Below are 11,880 nucleotides of genomic sequence, written 5' to 3'. Positions count from 1 at the left end.
TAGAGGTCAAATACCTCGCAATGAAATCGATGAATGACGTGTTCGTCCATATGGATTTGGAGCGATCGTCACACATGCTTTGTGTTTTAGCTTATAAAAAGTGTACTACTGTATTCCTTATGAAAATTTATGCAATTTGGACTTAGGATTTGCGTCGAAAGGTTATATAATGCTCCCGTTATGTCAAAACGAAGATTTGGTTCTTAAAGTGAGCTGAATCGGTTTTCAAAGTTACATAAAAATTTCTAGAGTGAACTAGGAATTGATTGAGACTTTGATATTCTGGAATATGCTATTTTAAGTGTTCCTTGACATGTTTCATTTGTATTCGAACTTGTGAGAACGTGATTTTCCATGAGATATATGCTTGTCTACGTGATGTGTCCGGTTGATGATTAAAAACTGATGAGTCAGTAAAGGTTTGCAAAACTGTACAAATTGGCTAAAGTAATGTTTCTGATTATTTTATCATTAAAACTTTGAGATGTTTTAAGATGACCCCAATTGTCCGTTCGTTAAAATCTATTTTCTATATTTTATGAAAAATGTTTAAAAACTGACGCACGGGCAGAAATTTCTGTAATGAACTATGAATAGACCCTTTCTGATATTGGACTTTTATTTATCGTATGAGGCTTTGGCTGGACTTTTTAGAATCAATTTTAAGTCTAGTTATGATCTGGAGTTGATCATAATTATATGATTTATGTGCTATGTGCTATGGATGTATCTCTTTACGACGTACAAATTTCTAAAGGATACTATAAGATGCGGAAAATGCGATTTGCTAAACTACGAGCTATAACATGTTATATGACTTAGGTTTGGCTTATTGATTATGTTTGTATGAAATACTGAGATGTTTGACTTTAGTTGACCACTTTGACTGAGTTGACTTTAGGGTTGACTTTTGTTGACTTGCTTGGATTAGTTGACTTTTACTTGTTCGTTGAGTCAGTCTGAGCACCAGGATTTTGCGTACACTATGAGTTGACATTATAACCTATATGTGTATACTTAAGATGACCTATTTGACTAGGTTACATTGTTCGGTCGTGATTGTTCGACTACAGTACAATTTGCTAAGATATTTCAGTGCTTTTGCTAAGGTGAGTCTACAGTCCCTTTTTCAGCAACATTTTTGGGATGAGATACATGCTATTTTTGAAACTATTTCTTAAACTGTTTTTACAACTATTTCACGCACTAGGCACGAGTAACTTACCAAGAATATACATATGAGTTCAGATCAAAAATCCCTTAGCTTGATTATATTAGTTACTTTGTAAGCTTGAATTTATAGGGATGGTACTGTTAGGTTTGACAAACCTCACCGCAACGTTAAACAGGTGCTTATATAGTTGTTACTCGTACACTTGATCGGTGTATCGCCAGTATAGGGTAAACTAAAGACGTGTGCTTGGCTCACGCAAAGGTTAAAGCTTTATAATCAAGTGCTCATGATAAGTGTATATTATTACGAAGCTTTTCAGAAATCTCGTGGCCTAACTTACGATGAATGTTACTTAAACATGATGTTTACAAACTTGAAACTAGACATGATAATGTCTACAAATAGATGAAACGAAAAGAACTTTTTGATGTCACTCACAGTTGAAACTTGACATCTTACAAGCAGTTTATTACTTAGCATTTGCTATATGCAAACTTTTGAGATTAAACCTTAGCGGTTTATTCAGATAAACAATTTTGAGAAATGATTTTCGATAAACGATTTATGGAAACTATTTTATGAAACATACGAGAACTATTTACTCAAACCTGTAGATTCACACAACTTTATGTTGATCCGTTTTGCATGTTTTATCTCAGATGTTAGTTGCTTCCGCTGTAGAACATTGCTGTTATGTAGAAGTCAATCCAAGCATTGGGACCAGAGTTAATACGCCGTTAGTAGATTCTGACGGGGTATTATAGTAGACGAAAAGTGCATTGTTTCTTCCCATTCGAGAGACGACATCGTCGGAGACCTTGTCTAAGTTATTTATCAAGGAGGTGATATCGAGACATGAGGTTCTTTTATCTATTGTTTCGGATCGGGATACTCGTTTCACATCTCGATTTTGGAATAAGTTTCATGAAGATATGGGTACACAATTAAAGATGAGCACGGCGTATCATCCTAAGACGGACGTTCAATCCGAAAGAATGAATCAAATGTTGCAGGATATGTTACGGGCTCGTGTTATTGATTTCAGTGGTAGTTGGGATGAGCACTTGCCGTTGGTGGAATTTTCTTACAATAATAGTTACCATACTAGTATTGGGATGCCACCCTATGATATGCTTTATGGGCGAAGGTGTTGAACCCCGGTTTGTTGGGGTGAAGTGGGACAAAAGGAAATCGGGAGTACCGATTTGGTGTTAGAGACGAATAGTAAGATTGAGATGATTCGGGCTCGATTTAAGGTGGCGCAAGATAGACAGAAATCTTATGCCGATAAACGAAGGTGACCGATTGAGTTCCAAGAAGGTGACATGGTCATGCTTAAGGTTTCGCCATGGAAGGGTATTATACGGTTTCGGAAGCGGGGAAAATTAGCTCCTCGATTTATAGGCCCTTTCAAAATTTTGGATCGTGTTGGTGAAGTTGCTTATAGACTAGAGTTACCTGAAGAGATTGCGGGGATCCATAACACATTCCATGTTTCCCACCTCCGTAAGTGTCTTGCGGATGACTCGATGTGGATACCGTTGGATGAGATTTCCCTGAACAACAAGTTAGAATATGTCGAGGAACCGATTGCCATTCTTGATGAAAAGGTTAAAATGTTGCGTAACAAAGACGTGAGGACTTTTAAAGTCCAATGGAGTCATCGAAAGGGTTCCGAGTTCACGTGGGAATCCAAATGGGGGAGAGTTGTAAAACCCGAGTTTTAAATTGTACATATATATATATATATATATGTGTGTGTGTGTGTGTGTGTGTGTGTATATATATATATATGTATATATATACACACACACACATATATACATATATATATACACATATATATACACATACACACACACACATATATATACACACACACACACACATACATATAGATATATATATATATATATATATATATATATATATATATATATATATATATATATATATATATATATATATATATATATGCTGGCGGCTTCAGGTTTCAGCTTTGGGCCGCGGCGCCGCCAAATGGTCCGCGGCGCGGCTGCGGCCTGATGGAGATCCCTTTGTTTTATTTAATTAAAGGAGGGAAATTTTGGTATTTTCACGTGGTGGACAGATTTAAAGCCTCAAGATCAGTTTTAGGAGTGCCATTTACTCCTCTTCCACCTACCTTATCCTCTCCACTTCAATTCTAGAGAGAGAAAACCCTTTTGAGAAAGAGAAAGCTCAAATCAAGGAGGAAGAAGCTTGATTCAGGCCAAAGCGCGACTATTAAAGTTGTTCATCTAGTAACTAGCTACGTTTTGATTGTGGTGGTATATTCTAAACTTGATTTTCTTTACCTTGATTTGTTTAAGGGTTAGGGTTTGGGTCAAAGGTGAACATAAAACCCATTTGTTGGTGATTTGACGGTTTTTGGGTAAGATTGGGTCATAAGGACCCAAGAGTGACTAACCTTGGGTTTTAATGTGATAATTGGTGTTTATGGGTCTTAAAGGGTTAGTTAATCACTAGCACACTTTGTTGATTTTGTAAATGGGTGTGATTTGGGTGGTGGATGACCCAAATGGGGGTGTTAACCTTGGAATGGGTTAAATGAGTTTTGAATGACCTAAGTTGTCTAATGAGTATAGAAATGCACTAACCTTGTGTTAATAGGTGTTTTAAGACCATAATCAATTGATGTTAGTGAATTGGTGTAATCTTGACCTAGTGTAAGGGTTAATGGTGCAAATGGGTCACATTTGCACTAGGGTTAAAATAACACTAGGATGGTGAGTGAGTTGGTTGGACAACTTGATTGTATGATTGATTATGTACATAATGTAATAGGTACGTTACATTGAAGGTTGCGAGCTTGGTTACCGTTCACCAAAGGCATTAAGGTGAGTGGAATAATTATACGTGTATGTATATAATGTATTTATTTGTGTGGTGTGAAATGTGGGTTAGTCGCGTTGTTAAGACGCTACATTTTTACGTAACGAGTGGGTTAGTCGCGGTGTTAAGACACCACTCTGGAGTTAGAGACATGTGGGTTAGTCGCGGTGTTAAGACACCACATTGTCATGAAGGGTGGGATAGTCGCGGTGTTTGGAACACCGATAGTATTTTGCGAGCACCATTCCCTTGTACGATTGGTTAACAATGGTTATGTGTGGTAGTGTAGCATATTATATTTTTTGCGTTATATGCTAATTGTTGTGCTAGCCTATGATATCGGAGATTTAGCATTATACTTTGCGATAGTATGCTAATTTTATTGCTAGCGTGTATGCGGTAATTGTGTAAGTGATTGCAAGTAAGTAGGTTATATATGTATATGTATAATTATTGCCTTCACTAAGCGTTTTGCTTACCCTCTCGTTGTTTACTTTTTTAGGCTCTGGTGTGGATAAAGGCAAGGGTATTTGTTTAGAATAGCGGGCTCCCTATATGATTTTGCTAGTGTATTGCTTTTGAAGTTCAACCTAGGTTTGGGTAGTTTAACCCCAAACACCATGCTCGTGTTTTGTTTGGTATTTAAACTTGTCGTTCAAAACTTATATTTTGGGGTGTAAATGGGTGAATGAAGCTCGGTGGTCAAATACTTGTATTGGAGTCCTAAAAAACATGTAACTTTATTTAGTTGTGTGGCGGGAAGCCTTTTGACTTGATGTTTGATGAATATGGTGGAAATTGGGGACTTATGTAATGTAAAACGAAGTAAATGTCAGCTCATGAGTTAAGCCGTGCCGCGGCCCTAAAGGGAGCGCCGCGGGCTAAGGGGGGAAATGAATGTCGAGGGTTTGGATGGTTCAGACCTTCTGAGTTTTTGTTAAGCCGCGCCGCAGCTGGATTACCCGCACCGCGGGTCAAGCCTGTCAGGCATGGCCTGACCAATTTAAAAAAAAAAGTTTTGCGTTGTTTTACGGGTTGGGTCGTTACATGATCTTAACAATCGATCTTAATGTTTTCCTTATTTTTCTAGACCAAATGAAGACCCAATCCAAGAAACCTGTTTTAGAAAGGAAATTGTCCAATCCTGAAAAACTCGTTTATAAATCTAATAAAATCAAGGATTCCTTAATTAGGAGTTTAACTTTCAAAGAAGGATCATCTTATATTAATCATACTATGCCTAATTCACCTCCTACTCTCGATTCTAATTGTTTAGGGTCTCTGTTTGATTCAGAAGTTAAGATGGCTAATAATTCTATGGAGGCGTTGATGAAAGCAAACCGCCAAGGGTTTGGCCTCTCCATTACCCAACCAGAGATTGAAACAAACTTTGAAGTGAGAGGTCCAATAATGCATTTAATCGAGGACAATGTTTTCAGAGGTACTGATAAAGAAGATCTGAATGATCACATAAGACAATTTAAGATAATCTGCAACTTATCTAAGATTACCATGGCTGATGAAAATGTGGTTTATTTAAGGTTGACAACGCTAAGGATTGGTTGAATTCACTACCTGAGGGAGAGATCACAACATGGGATGATATGATAGAAAAATTTCTTACTCGTTTCTTTCTTGCTTCCAAGACCGTAACTCTTCAGACGGAAATTTCTAATTTCTGACAAAAGAATAATGAAATCTTATATGATGCTTGGGTTTGTTATGGGCAACTTCTTAGGGCTTGTCCACAATATGGTCTTGCTAATCTTCAAACTATTACCATATTCTATAAGGGTTGTGATATTGCTACTAGAAGAGAAATTGATACCTCAGCTGGAGGTAATTTTATGAGCAAGATTGTTAAAGAAGCTCACACCTTAATCGAGAAGCTTGCTGTCCATTCACATGAGTGGCATCAAGATCTGGGTATTTCTCGTTCTGTTAACGTTGTTAGATATGATTATGAGGATGTGCTGAAATCTATGAATATTCAATTGGGAAATCTAGGAAGACAAATGGAGATGTTAACTAAAGAAATGCATGCGATAAAAGTTGGTTGTGAAAAGTGTAATGGTCCCCATCTAACGAAAGATTGTGCTGCTAGTATAGATCAGTTGGAGAATGCATCTTATGTTAATCAATTCCAAGGAGGGAATTCGTACTTCAAAAATCAAAATAACTATGAGACTCCCTATAATGTACAACCTTCTCAGTTATACGACTAGTATATGATCGAGGCTAAACAGATAACGAAAGATAGAGTGTTAAACCTTCTCGGTTTAATGTTGATGAAACCTTCACGGTCCAATCTTTATTTCATGATAACTTCAAAAACAAAAGTGCTGCCATTCTAACAGCTTACAAGAATATATATAGATATTTTAAAAGAAGATAAGTTATAAACATAAACTTGGAATTTGAAACAACTCTCTTATTTAATGATAATAAAAAGCTTCAACACTTGGTATTCCCACGAGCTGTTAAGTCTTCAATTCCCATCTCAATTAAATCGGTCCACATCCAAGTCTTAGAAATAAACATTCAAAGTGAGAGGCCCCATCTGCAGCCCACTTTCCAAATAGCCCAGCTGGCCCGTATCTGCATCATCCCCTCCCCCTTTGGAGAGACTCGACCTCGAGTCAAAGTCTTCGATGTCATGAACGTATGGAGAGAGGTCTACCACATGAAAGTTAGCGGAAACGTTGTAGTGACCCTGAAGATCAATTTTATAGGCATTGCCATTGATGCGTTTCAACACTCGAAACGGACCATCGGTACGCGGGTTAAGCTTACCATAACGACCCCCAGGGAACCTTTCCTTCCTCAAATGTATCCAAACAAGGTCACCTTCCTGATATACAACTTGCTTTCACCGCTTATCAACCCGCTGTTTGTACCCAGCATATTGAGCTTCAACACGACCATGTACCTGCTTGTGTAGGGACCTGATTTCACCTGCTCGAACAACCCCATCAGTGGGACCTATGCAATTAGTAGGATATGGTAACATGTCCAGGGGTGGAACGCAATCTTGTATTTCGTGCTTTGGTGGTAATCCTGGTGGAATGTCATCTGGTAACACATCACAAAATTCGGGTAATAATGGGAGTACCTGTTGTGGGTTGTGTGAACTGTTGTCATTAATTTCTTCAATGACATGTGCAAAGGTTAGTGAACTGGATTTTGTGGGGAGCTGGAAAGCAGTGTGATTGAGGAGCAATGTTGAATCGTTCAGCTCTGTCTTTCAGGTATCGAGTGGTGCCAAAACAATATTAACCCCATCTTTGTTAAAAGAGTACGTATTTCGATAGCCATCGTGTGTTGTTTTTCGGTCAAATTGCCATGGTCGCCCCAACAATAAATGGCAAGCGTCCATGGGAATTACTTCACACGACACCTCATCATAATATTGTTTACCAATGGAGAATTTAACCAAACAATGCTTGCTAACCTTCACGAAGTTACCACGCTTGAGCCAAGTGAGCTGGTAGGGACGAGGGTGATCTTCGGTCTGGAGTTCTAGCTTGTCAACCATGTCTTTAGAAACTGCATTTTCACAGCTTCCGCCATCGATAATCATGGTACAAACCTTCCCTTTCGTAGTAACTTTGGTACGGAAAATATCATTTCGTAGCCATGAATGTTCGGTAACCTGTTGATCAATAGAATTGCTAAGGGCACGGCGAATAAAAAGCGCCTCTCCTTGATCCGCATATCTAACTTCTTCCTGCTCACCAGGGTCTGAATGCACCAATTCAGCTTCCTGATTGAATTGTGGTTCGTGTACATCATCCCACACTGTAATGGAACGTTTATTTGGACATTCACGTGCGTAATGTCCCTTTCCCTGACACTTGTAACTGGTTGGAGGCTTGCTAGTAGGTGTGACTTGTGGTGTTGATGCTTGCTTATCCAGCGTTGGTTTTTCATTCGATACAACAGGAGGTTTTAGAGTAGCTGAGGTATGCACGAATGGTGTTTGAATCTGCCTACGGTTGACTTGTTGTTCGACTTTTAAAGCAAGGCGACAAACATCAGTGTAGGTCCAGTAAGGTTGCAAGGTCACCACATCTGCGATTTCGGGTTTAAGATTGCCCAAAAATCATGCTATAGTTTGCTCCTCTGGTTCATCAATAGCACATGGCATTCGAAGTTTATCAAACTCATGAATGAATTCCTTAACACCCATGGATTGTTGTTAAAGTTATGATACTCGATAAAAGCATCTTGTCGGTGGTTTTTAGGTAAGAATTTGTCCCGCATCAACTTTTTCATCTTGTCCCATGTTTCAATTTTGGATTTGCGAGCAAGAGCTCGTTGTCGCTTAACATAGTCCCACCAAAGTGAAGCGTGCTTTCGGAGTTTAAGAGCAACCAGCTTCACTTTTAACTTTTCGGGAATATCCTTGATATCAAACACGCGTTCCACCGTGCATAACCAGTAAAGAAAATCATCAGGGTGTGGTGCACCAGTGAACTCTGGGATCTCTACTTTCATCCCGATATTACGTAGGGGATCTTCTCGATGACCCCTTTGGAATCCACGTAACCCATCAGCGAAAGGATTTGTCATGTTAGACTAATCACTAGAGCGCGCTGAATTACTTGCCTCAAAATCATGATCACGGTTGAATTCAAGTTCATTAATTCTTCTTTGCAATCATTCGATTTTAGCATACGGGTCTTGATATCGATTGCCACCTCGTCCAAAACCACTGCGAGAATTATGTTCAGCCATGCCTGGAATCTGATACCAAATAATGTACAACCTTCTCAGTTATACGACTAGTATATGATCGAGGCTAAACAAATAACGAAAGATAGAGTGTTAAACCTTCTCGGTTTAATGTTGATGAAACCTTCACGGTCCAATCTTTATTTCATGATAACTTCAAAAACAAAAGTGCTGCCATTCTAACAGCTTACAAGAATATATATAGATATTTTAAAAGAAGATAAGCTATAAACATAAACTTGGAATTTGAAACAACTCTCTTATTTAATGATAATAAAAAGCTTTAACACTTGGTATTCCCACGAGCTGTTAAGTCTTCAATTCCCATCTCAATTAAATCGGTCCACATCCAAGTCTTAGAAATAAACATTCAAAGTGAGAGGCCCCATCTGTAGCCCACTTTCCAAACAGCCCAGCTGGCCCGTATCTGCATCACCCTATCCTAAGAATTTTAAAACTCCACCTGGCTACCACCATTTATTAGTTGTGTGCATTATAGAATTCCTTATATGTGTAGGATTTCTATGTCTATGGTTTCTATAACATAGAGAATGTTAAAAAGCGTGAACTGTGAAATCACCGGAAATTGTATTGAGTGAGCGTGAGAGGTTTCGTGTCATTTTGTGAAAAATAAAAAGTCCTGGAAAGTCCCTAAGAACTTCCCAAAACCGGCCATGTCCCCTCCCCATATATTTTTGCACTTTACCTAAGTCACTAAGTAATTAGGAAACCTAACATAAAGTAACCAAATAACCTTAACCTAATTTCTTCTGATCATAAAATTATTCTTTCCCCTCTCTCTCTTGCTCCCAAATGACGGTTCCCGCTTTCACTAATCGAGGTGATTTTCTAAAAAATTTCAAATACTTCTAACCCGAAGCATGTGATCATGTAATACAGAACACGTATTAAAATAGTATATTTTTAATGTTATTAGAAAAAACAATAAAATATTTAGAATATGGCAAGTCATAGAGTTTAAGTAACGGTCGTTAAATATTTAACCTAAAAATCAACGTCGTTACTAGTTACAATTTTAAAAGTGACAGACGTTACCCTGAGGTACTAACCACGGAAATTCAGCAAAACACATGTACCAACAATGCAAAAAACTAAATTAAGATTTACTGATGAAATTCTGTACAAACCACAGGTACCAGCACAATTTTTTCTAATATTAATTGTATAAAGTAACTTAAATGGTAACTAAATTATTGTAATAATTATTATTCTTATATTATATGTATATTATGTATGTAATTTATTATTATTTTTAAAAACAAAAAAGTATTATTATTATAACCCGGATTATAACGTTACATATCCTACACGCATCTATACAATAATATAAACAGAATCATGAGATCAGAATAAGAAGGAAACTAATCTAAAAGGTGATAATCTGGAGCATCGTAGGTTAATCGACACCATGAGGGAACAAACTTATGAAAACAAGCAGGGATGGAGGAGATAACTGTGCCGATCAAGCGGCGACAAAGTTGCCAAACAACCAACCCTTTTAATCTGTAGTGACCCGAACTTTTCCATGTTTATATATATATTAAATGAAATTATTATTTACATGATTAAGTATTTCCAACATGTTAAGCAATCAAACTTTTTAAGACTTGATTAATTGAAATAGGTTTCATATAGACAATTGACCACCCAAGTTGACCGGTGATTCACGAACGTTAAAATTTGTAAAAACTATATGATGACGTATATATGGATATATATATATAGTTAACATGATATTATGATAAGTAAACATATCATTAAGTATATTAACAATGAACTACATATGTAAAAACAAGACTACTAACTTAATGATTTTGAAACGAGACATATATGTATCGATTATCGTTGTAACGACATTTAATGTATATATATCATATTAAGAGATATTAATACATCATTATATCTTGATAATATAATAATTTAAAATCTCATTTGATATTTTAAACATTGGGTTAACAACATTTAACAATATCGTTAACCTAAAGGTTTCAAAACAACACTTACATGTAACGACTAACGATGACTTAACGACTCAGTTAAAATGTATATACATGTAGTGTTTTAATATGTATTTATACACTTTTGAAAGACTTCATGACACTTATCAAAATACTTCTACTTAACAAAAATGCTTAGAATTACATCCTCGTTCAGTTTCATCAACAATTCTACTCGTATGCACCCGTATTCGTACTCGTACAATACACAACTTTTAGATGTATGTACTATTGGTATATACACTCCAATGATCAGCTCTTAGCAGCCTATGTGAGTCACCTAACACATGTGGGAACCATCATTTGGAAACTAGCATGAAATATCTCATAAAATTACAAAAATATGAGTAATCATTCATGACTTATTTACATGAAAACAAAATTACATATCCTTTATATTTAATCCATACACCAATGACCAAAAACACCTACAAACACTTTCATTCTTCAATTTTCTTCATCTAATTGATCTCTCTCAAGTTCTATCTTCAAGTTCTAAGTGTTCTTCATAAATTCTACAAGTTCTAGTTTCATAAAATCAAGAATACTTTCAAGTTTGCTAGCTTACTTCCAATCTTGTAGAGTGATCATCCAACCTCAAGAAATCTTTCTTATTTACAGTAAGATATCTTTCTAATATAAGGTAATACTCATATTCAAACATTGATTCAATTTCTATAACTATAACAATCTTATTTCGAGTGGAAATCTTACTTGAACTTGTTTTCGTGTCATGATTCTACTTCAAGAACTTTCAAGCCATCCAAGATCCTTTGAAGCTAGATCCATTTGTCTCTTTTCCAGTAGGTTTATCCACAAAACTTGAGGTAGTAATGATGTTCATAACATCATTCGATTCAAACATATAAAGCTATCTTATTCGAAGGTTTAAACTTGAAATCACTAGAACATAGTTTAGTTAATTCTAAACTTGTTCGCAAACAAAAGTTAATCCTTCTAACTTAACTTTTAAAATCAACTAAATACATGTTCTATATCTATATTATATGCTAACTTAATGATTTAAAACCTGGAAACACGAAAAACACCGTAAAACTGGACATACGCCGTCGTAGTAAC

General features: G+C 36.6%; 1 non-coding gene across 1 annotated transcript; it reads right to left on the bottom strand.

Annotated features, from left to right (window-relative positions):
- Positions 1 to 5,700: 5,700 nt before the first annotated feature.
- LOC139887220 (small nucleolar RNA R71) lies at positions 5,701 to 5,807 on the bottom strand. Its single transcript, XR_011773059.1, has one exon. It is a non-coding gene; the product is annotated as a small nucleolar RNA R71 (small nucleolar RNA).
- Between the last annotated feature and the right edge of the window lie 6,073 nt (positions 5,808 to 11,880).

The sequence above is a fragment of the Rutidosis leptorrhynchoides genome, chromosome 1 (genome assembly GCF_046630445.1).
Source record: "Rutidosis leptorrhynchoides isolate AG116_Rl617_1_P2 chromosome 1, CSIRO_AGI_Rlap_v1, whole genome shotgun sequence".
NCBI lineage: Eukaryota > Viridiplantae > Streptophyta > Magnoliopsida > Asterales > Asteraceae > Rutidosis > Rutidosis leptorrhynchoides.
This window is presented reverse-complemented; position numbering and strand designations above follow the sequence as displayed.